Source organism: Narcine bancroftii, chromosome 4 (assembly GCF_036971445.1).
Source record: "Narcine bancroftii isolate sNarBan1 chromosome 4, sNarBan1.hap1, whole genome shotgun sequence".
NCBI lineage: Eukaryota > Metazoa > Chordata > Chondrichthyes > Torpediniformes > Narcinidae > Narcine > Narcine bancroftii.
In genome coordinates this window covers 33,230,688-33,254,842 of record NC_091472.1, presented here as the reverse complement: position 1 = coordinate 33,254,842, position 24,155 = coordinate 33,230,688, and the positions used below count along the sequence as shown (strand labels likewise).

General features: G+C 40.8%; 1 long non-coding RNA gene across 1 annotated transcript in view; it reads left to right on the top strand.

Annotated features, from left to right (window-relative positions):
* Nucleotides 1–24,155, top strand: part of LOC138760441 (uncharacterized) — a 217,856-nt gene that overhangs the window by 146,145 nt on the left and 47,556 nt on the right. The gene's annotated exons all lie outside the window — the stretch shown is intronic.

Here is a 24,155-nt window from a genome sequence, read left to right as displayed (position 1 = left end):
TTTATTGCACTGTTTAGATCTCTTGGATCCAGGCAAATTCTAAGCTTTCCACTATTTTTGTCCACAACAATGAGTGAATTCACCCACTCCGTTGGCTCATCTATCTTCTGAATCACGTTCAGGCTTTCCATACAGTCCAACTCTGTTTTTAGTTGCTTTTGAAGAACAAATGGAACTTTTCTGCATGGATGTATTATCAATGGCACATGCTTATCCTCTCTGATTGTGTGTTATCTTGGAAGGCAGCCTAGACTCTGAAATAGGTCATTGTACTCCTTCATGAGTTTATCATAGACTGTCTCTCCTTCACTTATCACAACAAGGACTCTTTTTACCAGGTTCAGTTTCTCACAGGCTATTAAACCTAGTGTGGCCTGTACATCCTTTGGTACCATGATGAATGCTAGCATGTGCTCTTTGTCCTTGTGTTTCACTTTGACCATGCATTCTTCTTGCACTGGTATCTCGGTACCTGAATATCCTGTCACCTTCACTTTTGTACCATACATCTTTGGTCTTGGTCTAATCTTCTTAATATCAGTCTCTGCTATTACTTTAATTTGTACTCCAGTATCCAATTTAACTGAAATGTATATGTCATTCACTTCTAATCTCAGCATCCAGTCTCTGTTTTCTTTCTTGTTTTCAGTCACAACATCTACATAGAATTCCTCTATCTTCCTTTCATCTACTGCATGAACCTTGCTTTGTTGCACTTGGTTCCTTCAGCAATGGGCATAATGGTTGTTTTCGTTGCATATATTGCATGTTTTATCATATGCCGGACACTTTTTTGGTAGGTGTTGTGTACCACATCGACGACATGGCTTTTGATTGTCCCTTTCATTTTTGTTCACTGGCCACGCCTCTCTTTCCACTTTGGCACTCTTTTTGTTAAATGGTTTATGTTCATTGTTGCTCACTGCATCCACGTTGCAGCCAGTTTCACTGAACAGCTCTTTTGCTTGAGCATTTACAGTTTCCATAGCCCTATAGAGTGCTATGGCTTTTTCCAGGTCTTGATTTTGCTCTCTTAGCAGTCTTTCCCTTAGACTATTATCTTTTATCAGCGAGTCGATGAGTCCACCAAATTCACATGTTTTGCCTCTGTTTCTCAATTCAGTCTCATATTGATCAATACTTTCTCCATTTTCTGTACACATGTGAAAAATCTGTGCCTCTCAAATGTCACATTACATTTAGGTATGCAGTATGACTCAAACGGTTCCATTATTTTTTCCAGTTTCATTTTGTCTCCTTCAGCAGCAAATGTGAAGTTATTATACACCTCCATGGCTTCATCACCCATGACATGTAAGAAAACTGACACTTTCACTTTATAATTTTTTTCATCAGCTCTGACTGCCACTAAATACAATCAAAATTGCTATTTAAAATCTGTTCCAATTTTCAGCCACATTACCTTTCAGCTGAAGTTTCACTGGTGGATGTAATTCTTCCATTTTTCACTTCGTTATCTTCTCTTCGCTGATCAGTTGCTGACTTTAGATATTTTTCTTTGCAAGTATTTCCTTTTAATTTCCTTCATCCCACTTCTGACACTATGTTCCATCTTGTATTCTTATGTGTAAGTTCTTAGACAACACATGGATGAAGGAAAAAGGTTCTTTACTTTAAAGTTGTTATAAACAGTACCATGAGGCATGCCATGAGGCTGCAAGCCTCCATTATAGATCTAACATACTTCAGACTCCTGCCCTAAGTCAGCCGCTGCTGGCAGCCAAATATAATCAAACAGAGCTCTAAATCTTAAGGCATTGCTAATTGCATTGCCACCGTTATCACTATCATTGCAAAGCCCTCACATCCTATAACATCTTGGTTAATCTCTCTGCACCCTTTCCAACTTAATGAAACCCTTCTGATAGTTGTGCAGTCATAACTGTGCTAAAAGTGTGGTACTAAAAAATTGGTGTCACCAACAACTTATACAGCTGTATCATAAGGTTCCAATTTTTGTACTAATTTTCCTGCCCTGTGAAGGCATTTTTGCTAAATTACTTCTTTGCTACCCTCTCCACCTGAGTTGACACATTCAGGAATCTATTCACCTATACTTCTAGGTCTCCGTCTTCTACAACTCTCTTCTGGGTTCCCACTAATTGCCTTCTTGGCACTTTCCCCTGTAACCAAAGGAAGTGCCACAGTTGCACCCACATCTCCTCCCTCTCCACCAGTCAGAGTCCCAAGCATCCTTTCAGGTGAAACAACACTTTACTGTAAAATCATCTACTGTATCTGGTACTCCCTTGGTGGCTTTTGGTATATTGGAGAGACTGGAAGCATCATTGACAGGGATCACTCAGTCCCCAACCATTTCAATACTGCACTCCACTCCCATGCTGACATGTCTGTCTATGGCCTCATACACTGTCAAACCAAGGCCATCCATAAATAGGAGGAGCAACACCTAGCATTATGGTTGGACACTCTCCAACTAGTTGGCATTAACATCGACTTGTCTGGTTTCTGGTAGACCATTCCCCATTCTCCCTTTCTTCCCTGTCTGCTTTCCTCCAGCTCTTCACCCACTTCCCTCTCCATTCATATATACCCCCTCTCCTTTTTTCTCTTCTGCCCTCCATTCCCTACACACCTATTACCTCCTGCTTGTGGGTCTTTGCTCCTTCCCCTGCACCTCACTCACACCATTTTATTCAGGCACCTACTTACATTTTTCTCATACCTAGATGAAGTGCTTAGGCTCGAAACGTTGTTCATGTATCTTTATCTTTGCTCTATAAAGTATGCAGTGTGACCTGCTGAGTTTTTCCAGCATTGTGCTTTTACTACAATAACTGCATCTGCAGTCTTTCACTCCACTCTTCTGGGTTTTACCATTTTCTGTACCACTCCTGTTCTGGTTGACTCCTGTTCTGGTCAACCCAAGTTTCCAACTGTTCTAGATACTTTTGTAAACTTGAGTATCCTTCTTCATGGTCCATGATAGCACATACTTTTATGACACTGGCAAATTTACTATGTTAATTACATTGTCATCTAATATAATTAAATGAAGGATTTTGAGAGGCTGGTGTTGAAGCACATCAGCTCCTGTTTGAGTGGCAACATGGATCGGTTCCAATTTGTCTATCATAGCAAAAAGTCTATGACAGATGCCATTCACTGGTTTTACACAAAGCCCTGGAACACCTGGGACTGCAAAGACACATACATCAGGATGCTCTTCATCGACTACAGTTTGGCATTCAACACCACCATCCCCTCAAAACTCCAAGATCTGGACTTCAACACTCCAATGTTCCCCACTTCCAAACACTAACCAATGAGGATTGGTTAGAACATCTGCTCCACAATCACCATCACTACCGGAGCACCACAGGGCTGTTCGTAGCCCCCTGCTTTGCTCACTTTACCCCTATGACTGTGTGGCTCAATATGACCATCTACAAATTTGCTGACACTATCTCAGTAGTGAGTTACATAAAAGGAGGGCAATGAGTCAGCATACAGGAGGGAGATTTAAAACTTGACTGAATGATGTACCAACAACAACCTAGCATTCAATGTCACCAAAACCAAAGACCTAATTGTGGACTTTAGGAGAGGAAAACCAGAGATGTATGACCCATTGGGGAATTAGAGCAGAAGAGGGTGAGCAAATTTAAATTCCTGAGAGTCACCATTTCGAAGGACTTTCCTGGACCCAATGCACGAATGTCATCATGAAGAAACCATGTCAATGCCTTTGCTTTCTCAGAGTTTATTGAGGTTTGTATGACATCAAAAACATTGGCAAACTTCTTCAGATATGTCATGGAAAGTGTGCTGCCTGGCTGCATCATGGCCTAGTCTAAATATTCTTTCTTTGGCTTGGCTTCGTGGACGAAGATTTATGGAGGGGTAATGTCCACGTCAGCTGCAGGCTCGTTTGTGGCTGACAAGTCTGATGTGGGACAGGCAGACACGGTTGCAGCACTTGCAAGGGAAAATTGGTTGGTTGGGGTTGGGTGTTTTGACAGTGAGGTGGGCTCTGCGGTCTTCTTCAAAAGAGGTTGCTGCCCACCGAACTGTGAGGCGCCAAGATGCACGGTTTGAGGCGATATCAGCCCACTGGCGATGGTCAATGTGGCAGGCACCAAGAGCTTTCTTTAGGCAGTCCTTGTACCTCTTCTTTAGTGCATCTCTGTCTCGGTGGCCAGTGGAGAGCTTGCCATATAATACGATCTTGGGAAGGCGATGGTCCTCCATTCTGGAGACCTGACCTACCCAGCGCAGTTTGATCTTCAGCAGCGTGGATTCGATGCTGTCGGCCTCTGCCAGCTCAAGTACTTCGATGTTGGAGATGAAGTCGCTCCAATGAATATTGAGGATGGAGCAGAGACAACGCTGGTGGAAGCGTTCTAGGAGCCATAGGTGATGCCGGTAAAGGACCCATGATTCGGAGCCAAACAGGAATGTGGGTATGACAACGGTTCTGTATACGCTAATCTTTGTGAGGTTTTTCAGTTGGTTGTTTTTCCAGACTCTTTTGTGTAGTCTTCCAAAGGCGCTATTTGCCTTGGCGAGTCTGTTGTCTATCTTGTTGTTGATCCTTGCATCTGATGAAATGGTGCAGCCGAGTCTAAATATAAAGCCCTGCAAAAGGTAATGGACACATCTCGGTATATCACAGGTAAAACACACCATTGAAAAAATCTATATGGAACATTGCTGTTAGAGGGAAGAAGCAATCAGTAAAGATCCACACCACCCTAAATTTTGTTCCTCTTTTGCAGAAATGGAGAGACTTACCGATTACTCTAGTGGGAAGGGTTAATTGTGTCAAAATGAAAGTAATGCCAAGACTGCAGTATCTTTTTTAATCACTGCTTATTCGTTTACCTAAAAATTTCTTTAAATTATTGAACAATCTTATTAGACAGTTCTTATGGAATAATAAGGCAAGAATTACACTGGAAAAACTGACTTGGGACTATGGGCTGGGAGGATTTAGACTTCCAGATTTAAAAAAAATACCTAGCTGAACAGGCTAGATTTCACAGCCTTCTCTGAGGAAGATGGGAATGCACTCAATGGGGGAGGGGGAGGCAAAGGATTTTATTTATAAATGGATTGTCAAATTTCTAGAAAAAAAGACAGAACATCCCATACTAATACATAAGATCAGAACATGGCAAGAAATTAATGAATGTATAAGAAAAAAAGTAGGGATATCAATAAAAGCACCATTGTGAAAAAATGTGTTACTGCCTATGAGCATAGGCAATAAAAAATAAATTTGTAGTGTGATAAAAGCATATGATATATTAAAGACTGTTACACAGAAGGAACTCTTATGTCCTTCAAACAACTAAAACACAAATACGGAGTGTCCAATGAGTACCTTCTTTTGTTTTCTCCAGCTTAGATCATTCTTAAGAGAAAGATGGGGATCAACGTTGACCCCACCTGAAATTAGTAAAATGGTCTGGATGGGGAATACACCCAAATTTATAACAAAAATATATTACACTCTCCAGAGCAAAAGTGAAAAATCAGGGTCAAGGGAAAGATGGGAGTCAAACGTGGGAGAGGTGATTTCAGAAAGAAGTTGGTCAGATTGGTGTAAGGACGGTGTGATATCAATTATAAATGCAAGATATGGATTGGTTAAATATAATTTTTACACCAATTATATCTTACCCCACAGAAATTTCATAGATCAGAAGTTGAAATATCAGAGGTGTGTTTCAGATGTGGGGCTTTTCTACATGCAATGTGGTCATGCGTGAAAGTGATGGCAATTTGGTAAGACTTCACAGAAAAATTAACCAGGATGACAGGAGTGGCCTTCACGGGTGACCCGGAGCTATTCTTACTAGGTAATTCATGGAAATAAGCAACAAATTGAATAAATATCAATTCTCATTTATAAACATAGCACGAATGTATTGAGGCCACTTGGAAGTCCGACTCCCCTCTACTTATAGCACGATGGACTGCAGAAATGAACAACTGTATACCTATGGAAAAAAGAATCACATATAACTTAAAGAATAAATATGACACTTTTATAAAGATCTTGCAGCCATACCTGGACCACATAGGGGCCCAGATACAATAATAAAAAAGCTATAAATATTAATATTATACATATCTAAATGTTATTACCCTAATTGTATTCTATATATTTAAAAGATATATAAGCTCTGATGGTTTGCAGATCTGTATGTATGGAGAGGGAGATGGAGGGAGCAACTGTTTTGGTTTTGTTATTTATAAGAAAAAAATTAATATATTGTGGTATTGAATATTTTTGAAAAAAATCAAAACTATTTCCCCCAAAAAATCCGCACCACCCACAACATGCTCTGTTCTAATTGTTGCCATAGGAAAGAGGTATATATGTCACAAGACATATACCACTAGGTTCAGGAAAAGTTGCTATTGCTCCACCATCAGACTTTTAAACAACAAACTCAATCAAAGACTCACTTAAGGACTCTTGTTTTGCACATTATTTATTATTAAATATTTATTTTCTGTTTTGCACAGTCAGTTTGTTTGCACTTCCTTCTTTGTTTACATTTTTCTTTTTTATACATATATCTTTTCTTGAGTTTTTTTTTTTGCCCTTCCAAAAAGTGGTAATTCTGCCTCGCCTGCAGGAAAAAGAATCTCAGGGTTGTATGTGATGTCCTGAATATACTCTGACAATAAATCTGAACTTTGAAATCATTAATATGGATACCAAAGAGTGGATCCAGCTCTTCCCTTGTGACACACCCCTAGTCACAGGTCTCCAATCAGAAAAGCATCCCTCACTATTATCCTTTGATTCCTTCCACCAAACCAGTTTTATATTCAATTGGCTATCTCACTTTGGATTTTTTGTGATATAACCTTCCAGACTATTTATCAAGGGCTTGATAAAGTCCATATAGACAATGACTACCACATCAATCCTCTTGGTCACCTCTTCAAAAAATAAAATCAGATTCATGAGACACTATTCCCCACATAGAAAACTATGCTGTCAAGGTGCAGTATAATCAATCCCTGCCTATCTAAATGCTGGTATAGCCTATCTCTCAGATAACTCTCCAGCAACTTTCACACACAACTGACGTCTATCTTACTGTCCTATTGTTGTTCCCTGATATCTATTCTGCCTTGATTAAATAACATTAGTCAGATTCTTGCAGTACTTCATCTGTGGACAAAGATGATGCATATAAGGGGCCATGGGATGTTTTTTTCCCCCTGGGTTCCCACAAGATTCAAGGATGCACCATACAGCCTTGAGTTTTATCCACCTTAATTTTCCATCAACACCTCCTCCTGAGTAATTACCATAGTTTAAGACATCAAAGTTCATTTGCAGCAATTCCTTAGCTTCCATGATCTATTCCACAATAAAGACCGATGAGAAATATTCATTTTAAAATCTCACCCGAAGATGGGCAGGCTGAAAGGGAACCGATTCTCTCCCAAACACCAACTGTGGAATCTCTGGGATTTTTTTTAACCCTGCCTGTTGGGTTATTGCCATCCTGAATTCTGTTTTAAGTGTTCTCCTGCACTTATTCTTGTTCATAATCTAGCTTGATCTAGACTGATGTATGCAGCTCTTGGAATGGTAGGAAACCACTGTGAATGAATCTGATTTGCCTGATAAAATGCAACAAACACAGCTTGACCATTGTCAAGAATGATCTTGGTACTTTGTTATTACCACGTGATTTTCTGTGGATTTTTATAACCAAGATAGTGTCGGAGCATGGCGATTTTTAGCAATGCTTGTTAAACCTCAAAACTAGGCTTTTTCACTGTGTCTTGGTATATGTGACATTACATCTAAATCTGAGTTTTAAAAATTAATTTCTGATTATCTTTGAATGGCACCAAAGTGTGCAATAACACTTCCTCACCACAAACAAAACTCCAGATCCTGATTCATTAAAGTTCAAGCCAGCAACAAAAAAAATGGGAAGTTGCTCTTTGGTGCTAGGACTCACAGCCAAAGGGAGGGGAGTCTTGTCCCTGAGAGAGAGAGGCTGAGCATGGCAAGCATAGGATGCATGCGGCTTTCTTGGGAGACCCAAACGTGGCGGAGCATCTGAGTGTTGAAATGGGAGTACTGGGCCAGAGATGTGAGTTTGTACCCCTTAATGCAACAAAGGAATTTAAATTTGAGTAAGTAAACAAACCTTGAAATTTTAAATATGAAAGGTTATCACATACTGGTGACCATGCATTCTTGTAAGCACTGTTTGGTTCACTACTCTTGTGCCATTTATATATGACTCCAGAGCAAACAATATCTCAACTGTCTTCACCAGGGACAACAAGGGATGAACAATAAATGCTGGTGTTGCTAGTGTTGTCTACATCCCATCAATAAATTAAAAGGATGTGAAACATCCATATGACAAGCTGAATGCAGACCTGAATAAGAAGATTGCAAAAAAAGGATATCAGTCAGAGAATGGGATTGATGTAGCGACAAGGAAGAATGTGATTAATGGAAGATAAGTCTTTAATGGGTTATTAATGGTTGGTGCAGACCCAGACCTGTTTCCAGGTTGCATTTCTTAAAATTCTATAAACAGGTTTGGTCTATTTTCATTCTGTATTTTACATGTTGCATAATTTGCATTAAATGGTAAGCAATATCTCCAGGCAATTTTGTTTTTGACTGAATTTCAAGAATCAACATTGCTTCAATATAATAAATTGCTCCATGGAAATCAGAGACCAATTTCTTTTCACAAAGGTAATATCTCCCACTAGTGGTGATATTAGGTGAAAACATATAATTTAGAGTTAATTTTAGGTTAATTCCAAAAACAAAAATTTATTTTTGAGCATGGTTCTATTTAGTAGATTCATTTTTATATTTAACCTTACCTATCTTAAACAAAAAAAAAGTAAAATCAAGTCTGGGACGATTTTAAGTAGGTCTTTCCTGTTTAATTAAAATACTTTCATCAGAATTAACTGGGGATGGTTTTTGGGTTGTGCTTCCACTTCAACCTGAATATTTACTGGTCAATTAAAAAAAAGACTAGTTTTCAACCAGCTGCATAATTTTTCTCGCTCATTTTTAAGAGTAATTCTTGATCTTCCTTCAGTGATCATCACTTCTTTTCAAGTGGGAATATCTTTGACAAAAAATGAAAGCTGCATTAATTGGTAAATTAACATATTGCTCTGCAATGGTTCTTTTATTTCACACTCGCCATCACTCTGCCTGGTTCAATGCCTGTTCCACTCTTGCTATAAAACCATCTCCCTCTTTTTTTATCCCTTTCTCTATTTATATTTTTCCTTTAACTTTTCTTGTCCTCTCCGCTTCTCTATTTGTTGTTTCTTTCAGTCATCCCTCTCTGGCTCTATATTTTCAAAGTTCAAATTTAGTGTCAGTGTATATAATGACATCACATATAACCCTGAAATTATTTTTTTCTGCCAGCCTTAGCGATTTCTATATCCATAATTGTAAACTATGAACAAACTATGTAAATATGGATATAAATATACTGTAATAAATAATGAGCATAAGAATCCTTAAATGAGTCTCTAAATGAGTATAGTTATTGTTCAGAGTCTGAAATTTGTAGGTAATAACTCAAGCTGTACTATGCGGCACAAGTCCTGTGGCACTTGTACCTCCTTTCTGATAGTAGCAATGAGAACAGAGATTGGCCTGGTGGAGAAAATCCTTGATAATTGAAGATCTCCAATGGCAATGTTCCATATAGATATGCTCATTTGTGGGGAGAGTTTTGCCTCTGATGTATTGGGCTGAGTCTACTATCTTTTGCAGTATTTTCTGCTTGGAGGTATTGGTGCTCCCATACCTAGCCATGATGCAGTGAGTCAGCACACTTTCCACCACATATCTTGCCTGGTCATAGTGGTTTTAACTCCAAAATCTTCTCGCTGCCTTAGCTGTTCCTTTGTCTCTCTACTTTTACCTTTCTAACCCTCTATATGTACCAATTTTCTCTTCCATTCTTTCTCAGTGATGTTATAACCCTGTATCTCCTTTTCATTTATCCACCATTCTCTTAATTCATCTTGTTCCCTTTCTCTGGCTTTTTTTGTAGTTTGTCTCTCTCACACACACACACACGCACACACACACACACACACACACACACACACACACACACACACACACACACACACACACACACACACACACACACACACACACACAATGATAGAATGCTAGTTATCCTCCTGACCACTAGAGGGAGTCAGAGACTAGTTTGTTGCAACTCAGTGGGATTCAAGATGGATGCCTTCACGAATGAGTCTATGACTAATAAAGTTTAGTTGTTTTAAAAAAACCAATGTTTCTTTATTACAATGAAAGGAACATCACATAGTATTGAAAGTGTGCAGTGTGCATAGTCATGAAAAAATACCAGGATTGTGCATGAATAATTAACAGCAGAGGATGGAAAGTGTGAAGACTCCTGATGCAGTAAATTGGACTTGAAATATCAACCATGAGTGGAGACTGTTCAAATAAAGATTTGTGCTGCACCTGCAAGCCATTGGACATGATAGCAGACCTGGTGCATGTAAAATTGCCCTGCTACTTACCATGGGGGGACTTCAAGCTCTAGAAGTTTTCAATACATTTGTTTTTGCCAAGGCAGAAGATCAGGGCAAGTTCAACAAGGTCTTTGAGATGTTTGATGAACAGATTGCTCATCAAAGAAAAATGAAATGTTCAAGAGAAACATGTTTCGCTCATGCATGCAACTGCAGGGAGAGAGTTGAAATTAAAAGCAAGAACATGCAATTTTGGATCGCTACAAGATTCAATGATCCATGATCAAATTGAGTTTGTGATTATTGATAAGAAAGTGAGAGAGGGGTTGCTGCGAGAAACAGAGTTTACCTTAGCTGGAGTTGTGAAGATAAGCCACACCAGTGAATTAGCTCTGCAACAAGCATAAAGGTTCAGTGAGACCGCAGATCCCAGTGAAAATAAAGCCATACTCATAACCACGGTGTCTGGACGCACACATAAACAAAAAACGTGATATAGGAAACAACAAAAAGATGGAGGGACATTCAATTGTAAATGATGCGGCACTAAACAAGCACCAAAACGATCCCCAGTCTATGGAAAAGTCTGTAATAAGTGCAAAGGGCAGAATTATTATGCAAGACAATGTTTTTCCAAAGTGAAACAAACAGAAGTGAAATTGTATACATTATAGAAGAAACTGCTCTCAGTGATACACTTTTCATTGGCTTGGGGGTGCAGGAAGATTATAAACCAACAGGCACTGAACAGCCAAGCATGAACAGAGTTGAGCAGGACAAGTGGACTGTGTCATTGCATTCAAATGGAACAAATATTCCTTTCAAGCTGGACATAGGGGCAAAAGATAATTTGATTGGTGAGCATGACATCAGGGCAATGAAGATAAAGTCATTCATCCATGCTAATCCTGTTCAGCTCAAAGACTGCATTGGACAGAGCATCGGCACAAATGTTATATGTAAATTCAAGGTGAAAGTTAAAGATAAAAAGCACCACCTTAGGTTCACAGTTGTCCCAGATAGATATGAATCACTGCTGGATGACAAAACATGTGAAAACTTAACCCTAGTCAAGAGGGTGTGCGTACCAGTATTCTGTGAACTGATACATTATCCAGGGAAATGACACAGAGTGAAACACAATAGTTCCAGAGATAGGTATGAATCTCCACATGAACATGATCATTGAATCTCTTCCTGTATCTGATATGAAATTCATGGATCCTTTTTAGAATCTTTTCTCAGATTCTTTGAGATAAGGATTTTGCTTCCTTTGTTCTGCCCAGCAGTTCCAGTACTCTTCAACGTCAGATGAGCAGTCTTGCTTCATGTTGGGCCATCCATCCAAAATGTTTTTTCTCAGTTGTCTCAGTGTTTCATCTTTGTCTCTGACTTTATGAGCTCCATTTTTGCATCTGATATGGGTAATGCACTTGTGATCATGTCTACGAAGGCATTCACGTCTTCATCTATTTTGGTGTTTGTTGGATCTCTTGTGTCAACAGCTCTAGACAAGTGTCTACTGTGTACATTAGCTTATTCAGAGTGTACACCACATTCAGTGTGTAGCGTTGCAGCCTAATCATCATTCTTTGTATTGTAAGTGGACATTCATTTAATGGCTTTTGGATTAATGCAATCAAGGCTTATGGACAGTCTCTACACTGATTTCTTGTCCTGACACAAACTGATGGAAATCTTTCACAGGTATATGTGAGACTGAGCAGCTCCTTTTAAATTTGAGTGTATCGCATCTAGACATCTGTCACTGAGTGTGATGCATTCGCAATGGATTGTCAGTCATCATATTTTTGCCTAAGAACTGCACCGAGTCCACTATGTGATGCGTCTCGCTGGGTCGTAAAACTTCAGAACTAGTTCCTCTGTGAGCAGTTTCTTTAGTTCCCTCCATGACTTCATGCTCATGTTTCCACTCCCATTCATTGTTCTTTTCTGTTAGTCTTCTCAATGGAGCCATCTTTTCTGAGATGTTGGAAATGAATTTACCCATAGAGTTGACCGAACTTCTGTACATCCTTTATGCATTGAGGCCTTGGCATGTTCCCAATAGCGGACACCTTTCTGGGATCTGGTCTGATGCCCTCACTGCCAATAAAATCTCCTACAAATGTTAGTTCCGTCACCCTGAGCTGGCATTTCTCTCTATTCAGCTTTAGGTTTGCTTTCCTTGTTGCTTCCAGCACTTTCCTTAGTCTCTCAACATGCTCTATTCTCATAGTTCCCTATATTATGGTGTTATCCATTGAGGTATCAACTCCGTCCATGTGCTTATAGACCACATGGATAGTTTTGTGATACACTTCAGGAGCTGAGGCAATTCCAAATGGTCACCTTAGGAATCTGTGTCTGCCAAATGGACTATCGAAATTGCACAGTCTTGATCTTGCTTCATCCAATTTTAACTGCCAACATCCTGATGATGCATCTAACTTGCTGAAAGACTTTGCACTCGCAAACTGTGACATGATTTCTTCACGTGTCAGAAGCTTAAAGTGTTCTCTCTTTAATGCTCTGTTTAGATCTCTTGGATCCAGGCAAATTCTAAGCTTTCCATTCTTTTTGTCCACAACAACAAGTGAACTCAACCACTCCATTGAGTCATCTATCTTCTGAATCACATTCAGGCTTTCCATACAGTCCAACTCTGCTTTTAGTTGCTTTTGTTACAAGATCAAACCAGCAACCACAAAGAAGGCATATCACACAGGGCTAAAGATGAACAATTACTTTATTAACAAAAATTTACCTTCAAACTTTAATTCAAAATCCCCCCTTTTATAACAATGCCCACTGGTTATTAAGCAAATTTCTATAACAGTGTAAAACTTATAAATTCCCCAGCCTAAATATAACATATGTAATTAAAGTCTAAGTTATATTTCCAACTAGCCCACAGAAAAACGTAGACACAAAACACACAAGACTAACAAAACTTCGATCTCAACCGAAGCAAAGATCATAAACAAAATTCAGTTTGTTTGGTAAACTGAAGCCAAAAGATCTTTGAGAGAAAGAGAGAGAGAGAGAGCACAAAATTCAAAGTTGTCTTCTTGTGTTGCTTGCAGAGAGAGGAACAATGGCTTGGTCCGGATCCTTCTGGCTGCCTACGGAATGTTCATCTCTTTTAAAATGCCCAACATTCTAAACTGCCTCCCAGACAATGACTCTGCTTGGGCCTCCTTCCAATTCACAGCCACACCCAGTGGTGATTTGGCTTCCAAGTCCAGAAATTTATAGATCATCTTCTGCACATGACCAGTCCGTCTCCCATTCTCTCAGCAGTCCACCTTCACCTTGGCTCTCTAAGGCAAACTGTCACTTTCCAATACAAAACCACACAACACATAGGCTAATACACAACACCAAACTCTGTAACACTTTTAAAGTGCAAATAGAATTTTTCTGCATGGATGTATTATTGGTGGCACATGTTTATCCAATCTGATCATGTGTTCTCCTGGAAGGCAGCCGAGACCCTGAAATAGGACATTGTACTCCTTCATGAGTTCATCATAGACTGCCTCTCCTTCACTTTTCACAACGAGAACTCTTTTTGCCAGGTTCAGTTTCTCACAGGCTATTAAACCTAGTATAGCCTGTACATCATTTGGTACCATGATGAATGCTAGCATGTGTTAGAGATAGAGAATTTACGTTAAAATGGCTTAAGTTAAAATGTGATGATTAATCATAAAAAGGGAAGCCAGAATGGACAGGGAGCTTACTAGCAGCCAAGGACAAAAAGTTCAGCTGGATACGTTTTTTTAAACATATCTTTTCATGGTCATAGTGAGAGACATGCAGGAGACAAAAGATTGATAAGAAGGGTGAGAAACAGAATTTAGTGTATGTAGAGTTCGCAGCGTACGTAACGAACGTGATAATTAAAAATGTAGTTGTACTTAGAATGCTTTTGCAATACTAACCAATTAAAACAGTATTAATAAGTAGGGGAAGGGCAAACAACAAGGGTATAAAAATCAATGCACTGTATGTATCGGGGCTTAACTGGTGAGAAGCCAGTTGAGTCCAACTCTGCAGACTTGTAAATAAAGCTTGTCGTGTCATCAGTTTTAAAGAGACTCATGTGTGAGAAGTTTTATTTCTGACAAATGGGGGCTCGTCCGGGATCTACACTCCAGCCGTGAGGGGAGGCGAGAAGAGAGACATCGGAGGTGGTGCACCCCGCTGAGTTCAGCGGCTCCTAGTCCCTTGCTCGTCGCTTCGGGCGGCTTGAGCGAGTGGTATCCGGACAAGGTGACACGACAAGACGGAGAGGAGAAGGGTGACGGTTCAATCCCCGAGAAGACACCGGTAAGTGACGACTTACGATTGTGGTGTGGGGATTGGGTAACAGGTGTAATGGGATACACCTGTTTGGATTAAAAAAAAACCTAACGTAATAGATCAGGTATAGAGCTTTTGTCGTGGCGTGAGGACCCTGTCGTGGGACTCTAGGATAGACCCCAGGGAAACCTCGGCGGTAACCGAAGGAGGGACAGCACCTCCGACGAAGTGCCGAGAAGAGAGGGGTCGACCCCAGGGAAACCTCAGCGGTAACCGAAGGAGGGACAGTACCTCCGACGAGGCGTCTGAGAAGAAGGGAGTAGGGTCCAGAACGAGAGGGTTCTCAGCAACGATAAACGGATCTAGGTGGGAAAATGGGAGGATCAAAATCTAAGGGCTCGTCTGAAAATTCAGGACAATTCCTGGGAGTTCCCCTTGACAGCCCTTTGGGGAGAATGTTTGAAAATTGGGATAGTAAAAGATATTGAGACAAAAACAAGAAAAAGATGGTTCAATATTGTCTCCTTTGCTCGAAACAACCTATTAAAGGTTCCTCGGTCTGGTGGCCGAAATTTGGATCTGATGAGGATTGGGTTAGACAAGCATTAAACATATATGTAAATTCGAGACCAAAGGTGAATCAAGAAGAGTCAGCATATGCATTTTGTTGGGTTCCCTGGCCAGGATCCTTAACAAAATGTTTTAAATTGAGGGTAGCGGGAGAAAAGAAGTGGGAACCTCTGGACAACCTTCCCCCTCCTTATATTCCCCCGGTGCCTACTGCGCCCGAGGAAAGCTCATTACCGGAGGGGAAAGGTGATGAATCTGATTGCCCCGAAAGGGGCCGGGAAAAAAAAAGAGAATGAATTAAGGGAGTCGGACCCTAAACTTCCACCGGTAAACCGACCCTGGACAAGATCCCAGACTGGTCCAGGACCATCAAAGTTTTCAATAAGCCTAAATCCCCTGAGGGAAGTTCCTATGGGAGGACCGGGAGGGGGAACGGGATATGTGAATGTTCCCCTAACTAGTACAGAGGTGCGGGGATTTAAGAAAGAAATGAAAAAGTTATTGGAAGATCCTATAGGACTGGCCGAACAGCTCGACCAATTCCTGGGACCAAACACATATACGTGGGAAGAGATGCAGGCAATAATGGGAACATTATTCTCACCCCAGGAGAGGCAGATGATTCGACGGGCTGCCCTCCTCATGTGGGAATATGAACAACCTGGGGACCCCAGACCCCATGAACAAAAATATCCCTTAAATGAACCCAGGTGGGACAAACGAACACCCGAGGGATTGGCAAGTATGAGACAATATAGAGAGTGGACAATTAAAGGGATACGGGAGGCTGTGCCAAAGGGTCACAATTTCACCAAGGCATTTGGGAACCACCAGGGGAAAGACGAGTCCCCTATTGATTTTTTGGAGAGGGTGAGAAAGAATGTCCAACAGTATGCGGGCGTGGACCCTAGTACACCAATGGGTGAACAGCTTATTCGAATTGAATTTGTTTCCAAATCATGGCAGGACATTAGAAAGAAACTAGAAAAGGAGGAGGACTGGAGCGAAAAACCCCTAAGCGACCTGTTAAAAAAGGCGCAAAAAGTATATGTGCAGAGAGAAGAAGAAGATCAAAAGAGGGCGACAAAGGTTATGGTACAGACTATCTGACAGATGAATGCCGAATCCAGAGGGGAAAGAAAACAAAACCTTCCTCTAAACAATCCAAGATATCCAAGAGAGGGAAGACCCCGGAGGTTCGTTAAGTGCTATTACTGCAATGAGGAAGGACACTTTAAGAGGGAATGCCCCCGATACAAGAGGGAATTGCGTGCCCTCGAACTTATGGAAGAAGATTAGGGGGGTCAGGGGTTCCAAATGTTGGGGACCAAGTATAAGAGGGAACCCCTGGTAAAACTAAAAATTGGTCCCAAGGGAGAAGAGGTGGTGTTTATGGTGGACACAGGAGCGGAACGAAGTAGTGTAATAACTGTGCCAATCGGGACTGAACCTGTAAAAAGTAATTTGAAAATTTCTGGGATAGAAGGGGCTCCCAGAATGGTATCAATAATTCCCCAAGTAACAGTGAAACTGGAAGAAAGAGAAGGGGTACAAGACCTCTTGTTGTTACCGTCGGCTGGATTTACAGGCTTACAGGCTCTCCTAGGTTTGGGTGCTCTCCCTGTGGACGGAGAAGTGCGAGTCCACCTCTGTGCTCTAAAGGAAGAGGATGAACGGCAGATTGACGAGAGAGTCTGGTATAAGGAGGGAAATCGAGGAGGTCTGGACATCCCACCTTTACATGTTACATTAATACCAGGTCATCAGCCGGTAAGGAAACGTCAGTATCCTATTTCGTTGGAAGGGAGAAAAGGGCTACAGCCGGTAATTGAGACTCTAATACGAGACGGACTATTAGAAGAATGCATGTCACCTTATAACACCCCTATACTCCCAGTGAAAAAGTCAGATGGATCCTATCGCCTAGTTCAGGATCTAAGAAGTTTGAATGCTATTGTTCAGACCCGCCACCCAGTGGTGCCTAATCCCTATACTATTATGAGTCGGATTCCCCCAGACCATGAGTGGTTTAGTGTTATCGACTTGAAGGATGCCTTCTGGACGTGTCCATTAGAAGAGGAAAGTAGAGATATGTTCGCGTTTGAATGGGAAAATCCATGGACAGGTAGACAGAGACAGCTTCGGTGGACTGTATTGCCCCAAAGGTTCACTGAATCTCCGAACCTGTTTGGACAAATGCTAGAACAAATCCTGGCGGACTATCCACGATCTGATGATTCCCAACTAATGCAGTATGTGGACAATTTACTATTATCAGGACCCAAGGAACAAGAAATGAGGGGAGATACAATTAGACTCTTGAGTTATCTGGGGAAAAAGGGTCTACGGGTGTCCAGGAACAAGTTACAGTTCGTTGAGAGAACTGTGGTATATCTGGGACACCAGATAAGTAAAGGACAGAAACGGATTACCCCTGAACGGATTGCGGGAATCACTAGAATGCCGTTACCCCGTAATAAGAAGGAAATAAGACAATTCCTGGTTATGGATAGAGGACTACTCAGCGTTGGTGAAGTTTATGTATGAAAAGCTGACAAATGAAAATGAATATCCATTGAAATGGACCCAGGAGGAGGAGGGATGGTTTGAGGACTTGAAGCATCGCCTGACACGAGCCCCGGTACTCACTCTGCCCTCTTTAAAACAGCCCTTCCAGCTATTTGTCACTCATAACCAAGGAACAGCTGTGGGAGTTTTAACACAGGAAAAAGGCGGTCAGCGACACCCAGTGGCTTTCCTTTCCAAAATGATGGACACAGTGTCTCGCGGATGGCCGACGTGTATCCAGGGAGTAGCGGCTGCTGCTCTGTTGGTAGAGGAAGCACGAAAACTTACTTTTGGAGGAAAGATGACTGTGTACACCTCCCATTCTGTGAGTGTTTTATTAACACAAACTGCCCATCGATGGCTGACTGATTCTCGCATATTAAAGTATGAAACCATTTTAATGGTCGGAGAAGATCTACAGTTTGCAAAGATTAATAGCTGCAACCCAGCTCAGTTTTTATACGGCAGTGAAACAGAGAGAGAGGTGGAGCACGACTGTGTCGAGTTGACGGATCTTCAGACCAAGACCCGAGAAGACCTTTGCGATACTCCTCTGGGAGAAGGATATGAATTCTACATTGACGGCTCCGCCAGATGTGTTGACGGAATGAGAAGAAGTGGGTATGCTATAATAGAAGGAAATACTTGGAAAGTAGTAGAATCCACGAGACTACCCGGAAGCTGGTCAGCACAGTCCTGTGAACTATATGCCTTGCAGAGAGCCCTCAGAATACTGGCAGAGAAAACTGGAACGATTTACACTGATTCCAAATACGCATACGGGGTAGTGCATACCTTTGGTAAGATCTGGAAGGAGCGTGGTCTAATTACATCAAGAGGAAAGGAATTGGCACACGAACAGATGATTACTCTGACTTTAGAAGCCCTGACATTACCCCAGGAAATAGCAGTGGTCTACATACCAGGCCATCAGAGGGGAGATACCCCGACAGCAATTGGAAACAGACTGGCTGATGAAGAAGCCAAAAGGGCAACCATGCAACAAGAAGTCCGTTTGCTGACCTTAATCCCAATAAGACAAGGCATAAAGAAGGCTCCCATTTTCACTGCTAAGGAAGAAAAGGACATGGCTCAGCTGGGCGCAAGCCAGCTGCCTGATGGAACATGGAAGACACCAGATGGAAGAATGGTTCTAAATAAAGAAATAACTCGCAATATTTTAAAACACCTGCATCATCAGAGCCACTGGGGCACCCAAGCCTTATGTGACACAGTGCTTCGAGAATATGTGTGTAAGGGAATCTACACCTTGGCCCAACAGGAGGTGCAGAACTGTCACCTATGCACAAAAATTAATAAGAAGATAATGAGGAAAGGGACCATGGGAGGTCAACCATTAGCCATACGCCCTTTTCAAAGTATCCAGATCGACTTCACAGAGTTACCTCAAGTCCAAAGATGGAAGTATCTGTTGGTGGTAATAGATCACTTTACCCGATGGGTGGAAGCCTTCCCAACAGTAAATGCTACAGTAAATCCTAATACCACTCCTTTCCCTCTTAACGGTTGGAAGGGTGACTCAGGCCCACCATGCCCTGATGGACTCTGGTTTTGCATACACCAGCGTACTGTTCCAATAAGAAGTTCCACTCCACACTCGAAAGTGCCTGCCCCTTTAAGACAACCGGACTTAGTTCGAGTCCATCCAAATAACCATGAAAGTTTCGGTCACGCAGTTGGGGGAGATAACCTTTTTGTTGATCTTGCAACTAGAATTGCAGGAACTTTTAATTGTTACAAATCAAACAGCTCTAGCCTTGCAATTACTTGCATCCCAGCAAGGTCAAATGCGCTCTGCTATATATCAGAACCGTCTGGCCCTAGACTATCTCCTAGCCACAGAAGGAGGTGTATGTGGAAAGCTTAATTTGACTAACTGCTGCTTACAGATTGATGATAATGGCCAAGCCATTCGAAAAATCACTGATAATATTCGTACTTTGTCCCATGTACCGGTTTAAACCTGGCATCCTTTTGCAAAATTAAATTGGATGGACAAATGGTTTGGAGGAACCTGGTGGCGTACCTTATTGTGGGTCATCGGAGGTATTTTATTCCTCCTACTTGTTTTGCCCTGTATTATTCCCTGTCTACGCAGCCTGGTGATTTCCATGGTCCAACAGGCTATGCAACCAGGGGAACTGGGAGACCCCGTTAGAATTTTACTTCAGCACGAAATTAATTTATCATGAAACATTTCTCTTCCCCGAGTTAAAATCCCCATTCATATACATAATACACACATTTTAAAGAGAGAAAGGGGTGGATTGTTAGAGATAGAGAATTTAGGTTAAAATGGCTTAAGTTAAAATGTGATGATTAATCATAAAAAGGGAAGCCAGAACGGACAGGGAGCTTACTAGCAGCCAAGGACAAAAAGTTCAGCTGGATACGTTTTTTTAAACATATCTTTTCATGGTCATAGTGAGAGACATGCAGGAGACAAAAGATTGATAAGAAGGGTGAGAAACAGAATTTAGTGTATGTAGAGTTCGCAGCGTACGTAACGAACGTGATAATTAAAAATGCAGTTGTACTTAGAATGCTTTTGCAATACTAACCAATTAAAACAGTATTAATAAGTAGGGGAAGGGCAAACAACAAGGGTATAAAAATCAATGCACTATGTATCGGGGCTTAACTGGTGAGAAGCCAGTTGAGTCCAACTCTGCAGACTTGTAAATAAAGCTTGTCGTGTCATCAGTTTTAAAGAGACTCATGTGTGAGAAGTTTTATTTCTGACAGCATGTGCTCTTTGTCCTCGTGTTTCACTTTGACCATGCATCCTCCTTGCACTGGCATATCAGTACCTGAATATCCTGTCACTTTCACTTTTGTTCCATACATTTATCGTGTCGGTCTAATCTTCTTAATATCAGTCTCTGCTATTACATTAATTTGTGCTCCAGTATTCAATTTAACTAAAATGTATATGTCATTCACTTTTAATCTCAACATCCAGTCTGTTTTCTTTTTTGTTTTCAGTCACAACATCTACATAAAATTCCTCTATCTCCCTTTCATCTACTGCATAAACCTTACTTTGTTGCACTTGGTTCCTACACCAACTGGCATAATGGTTGCACTTGTTGCATATATAGCATATTTTATCATACGCTGGATACTTTTTTGATAGGTGTTGTGTACCGCATCGACGACATGGCTTTTGATTGTCCCTTTCATTTTTGTTCACTGGCCATGCCTCTCTTTCCACTTTGGCACTCTTTTTGTTAAATGGTTTATGTTCATTTTTGCTCACTGCATCCACGTTGCAGCCACTTTCACTGAACACCTCTTTTTGCCTGTGCTTTTACAGTTTCTGTAGCCCTATAGAGTGCTATGGCTTTTCCAGATCTAGATTTTGCTCTCTTAGCAATCTTTCCCTTAGACTATTATCTTGAATACCACGCACAAGTCTGTCTTTTATCAGTGAGTCAGTCAGTCCACCAAATTCACACGTTTTGCCTCTGTTTCTCAATTCAGTCACATACTGATCAATACTTTCTTCCGTTTTCTGTACAGGTGAAAAATTTGTGCCTCTCAAATGTCACGTTACTTTTAGGTATGCAGTATGGCTCAAACTGTTCCATTAGTTTTTCCAGTTTCATTTTGTCTCCTTCAGCAGCAATTGTGAAGTTATTATACTCCTCTATCACCCATCACCCTCGACATGTAAGAAAACTGATGCTTTCCCTTTATCACTTTTCTCGTCACCTCCGACTGCCACTAAGTACAATCCAAAACGCTGTTTAAATTTGTTTCAATTTTCAGCCACATTACTGATCAGCTGAAATTTCGCTGGTGGGTGTAATCCCTCCATATTTCTCTGTGTTCGCTTCTCTTCACTGATCAGTTGTTGACTTTAGATTTTACCTTTTAAAATATTTCCTTCTAATTTCCTTCATCCCAATTCTGACACCATGTTTCATCTTGTATTCTTATGTGTGAGTTCTTAAGACAACACATGGATGAAGAAAAGGTTCTTTACTTTAAAGTTGTTGTAAACAGCACATGAGGAATGCCATGAGGCTGCAAGTCTCCATTACAGTTCTGCCTACTGTATGTCAGTCCCCTCCTGGCAGCCAAATCTAATCAAATGGTAGTTGCATTGCAACCATGATAACTAACATTACAGTGAATAGGGATGATAGTAAGGTGTATGTCAAGGTTCCCCATGCTCAGTTCATCCAAGAAGTCATGAGGCATGGGATCCATGGAAACTTGTCTTTATGGATTCAGAATAGGCTTGCACACAGAAAGCAGAGGAAATTAGTAACTAATTTCCACTGCGTGGATCTGTTCTGTGACTGGTGCTCTTTGTCATTTTTATAAATTATTTGGATGAAGTAGAGTGGTGGGTCAGCAACTTTTCAGATGACATGAAGGTTGAAGGTGTTCTGGATAGTGTTGAGTGTTGTTGTAGGTTACAATGGAATAGAGACAAGATACAGAGTTGGGCAGAGAACTAACAGATGGAGTTCAATCCAGAAAAGTGTGAAGTAATGCACAGTAATGAAGATCAAACATAGTGGTTAATGGTAGCATGGAGGAACTGAGCAATATTGGAATTCATGGAACCCTCAATTTTGCAACACAAATTAATAAGGTGGTTTAGAGGGCATATGGTGTAATGGCCTTCATTCGTCGAGAGATTGTGCTCATGAGCCATGAGATAATTTTGCAGCTCTATAAAACTCTGGTTAGACCACACTTAGAGTATTAGGTTAAGTTCTGGTCACCTCATTGGAGGTTGTGGAGGCTTTAGAGAGAATGTAGAGATATACTAAGATGCTGCCTAGATTGGAGAACATGGTAATAAAAAAAGTTTGAGTGAGCTAGAGTTTTTTCTTTTTGAAGCAACAGAGAATAAGAATTGAATTAATAGAGATGTAGAGGCATAGGTAGGCTAGGCAGCCAGCACCTTTTTCTCAATGCAACAATGGCCAATACGACTGAGACATCAGAGGTACATTTTTTCCCCCATGGAGAGTGGTAAGTGCCTGGAATGCATTGCTGAGGGCAAAGGCTAGTACAATAGGAACATTTAAAAGACTATTAAGATAGGAGCATGGCTGTAAGAACAATCGGTTTTATGGGCTGTGAAGAAGGGAAGGGTTAGGTTAGATTGATCATGGATTAGGTTTATGTAAATTGGCATAATACTGTAGGCTGAAGGGCCCATAATGTTTTTTTACTGTTCTGTGCATTATATAGTTAGGATCATGTGAAGTATTTTGTAATCATGCAAGAATACACACTTCTCACTGTAGTAACTGTAGTCCACCACTGTGGGGCGTATGTATATGTGTGTGTGTGTGTGTGTGTGTGTGTGTGTGTGTGTGTGTGTGTGTGTGTGTGTGTGTGTGTGTGTGTGTATACGTGTGTGTGTGTGTGTGTGTGTGTATATGTATATGTGTGTGTGTGTGTATATATATATATGTATATATATGTGTGTGTGTGTGTGTGTGTGTATATATATATATATGTATATATATGTATATATATGTGTGTGTGTGTGTGTGTGTGTGTGTGTGTGTGTGTGTGTGTGTGTGTGTGTACAGTTTCCTGACATGGTGGAAGGTATCAGTAAGTAAAAGTTTTTTTCTGATATTTGAATCTTGCAGCTCTAAGTTATTTAAGAAACCTCCCAAGTAACACAGAGACATAAGAGAAAAGGACTAAAGCCGTACAATTGATTGTAAGTCACTGAAATACAAAGGGGAAGAAGAGAAAAAACATTACTAAAAAAAATGGCTGGAACAACAGCAATTCACCCAGTGATGGATGGGGAGGCTGAAGACACTGTGGAATCATTTAAAACGTTTCAGCAAAAGTGCAATTTGGCATTCAAAAGCTATTTTTAAAATGCAACAGCTGAGGAGAAGGTCAGTTATATACTTCTCTGGACAGGGGAGTGAGGCCTTGACTTATTTGATAGCTGGGAGCTATCAAATAAGATCTGCTATGATCTGCTATGATCCATAGCAGATATTTACAATGTTTGCTTCTCACCTTGAACCCAGGTCTAATCATAGAATTAAACGCTATGAATTTCAAGGCTTAATGCAAGAGACTGATGAAACTATTGATAACTTCCTCACTAGACTAAAATTGTTGCTGCAAAATGCAGATTTAAGGATATAGAGGAAAGATTA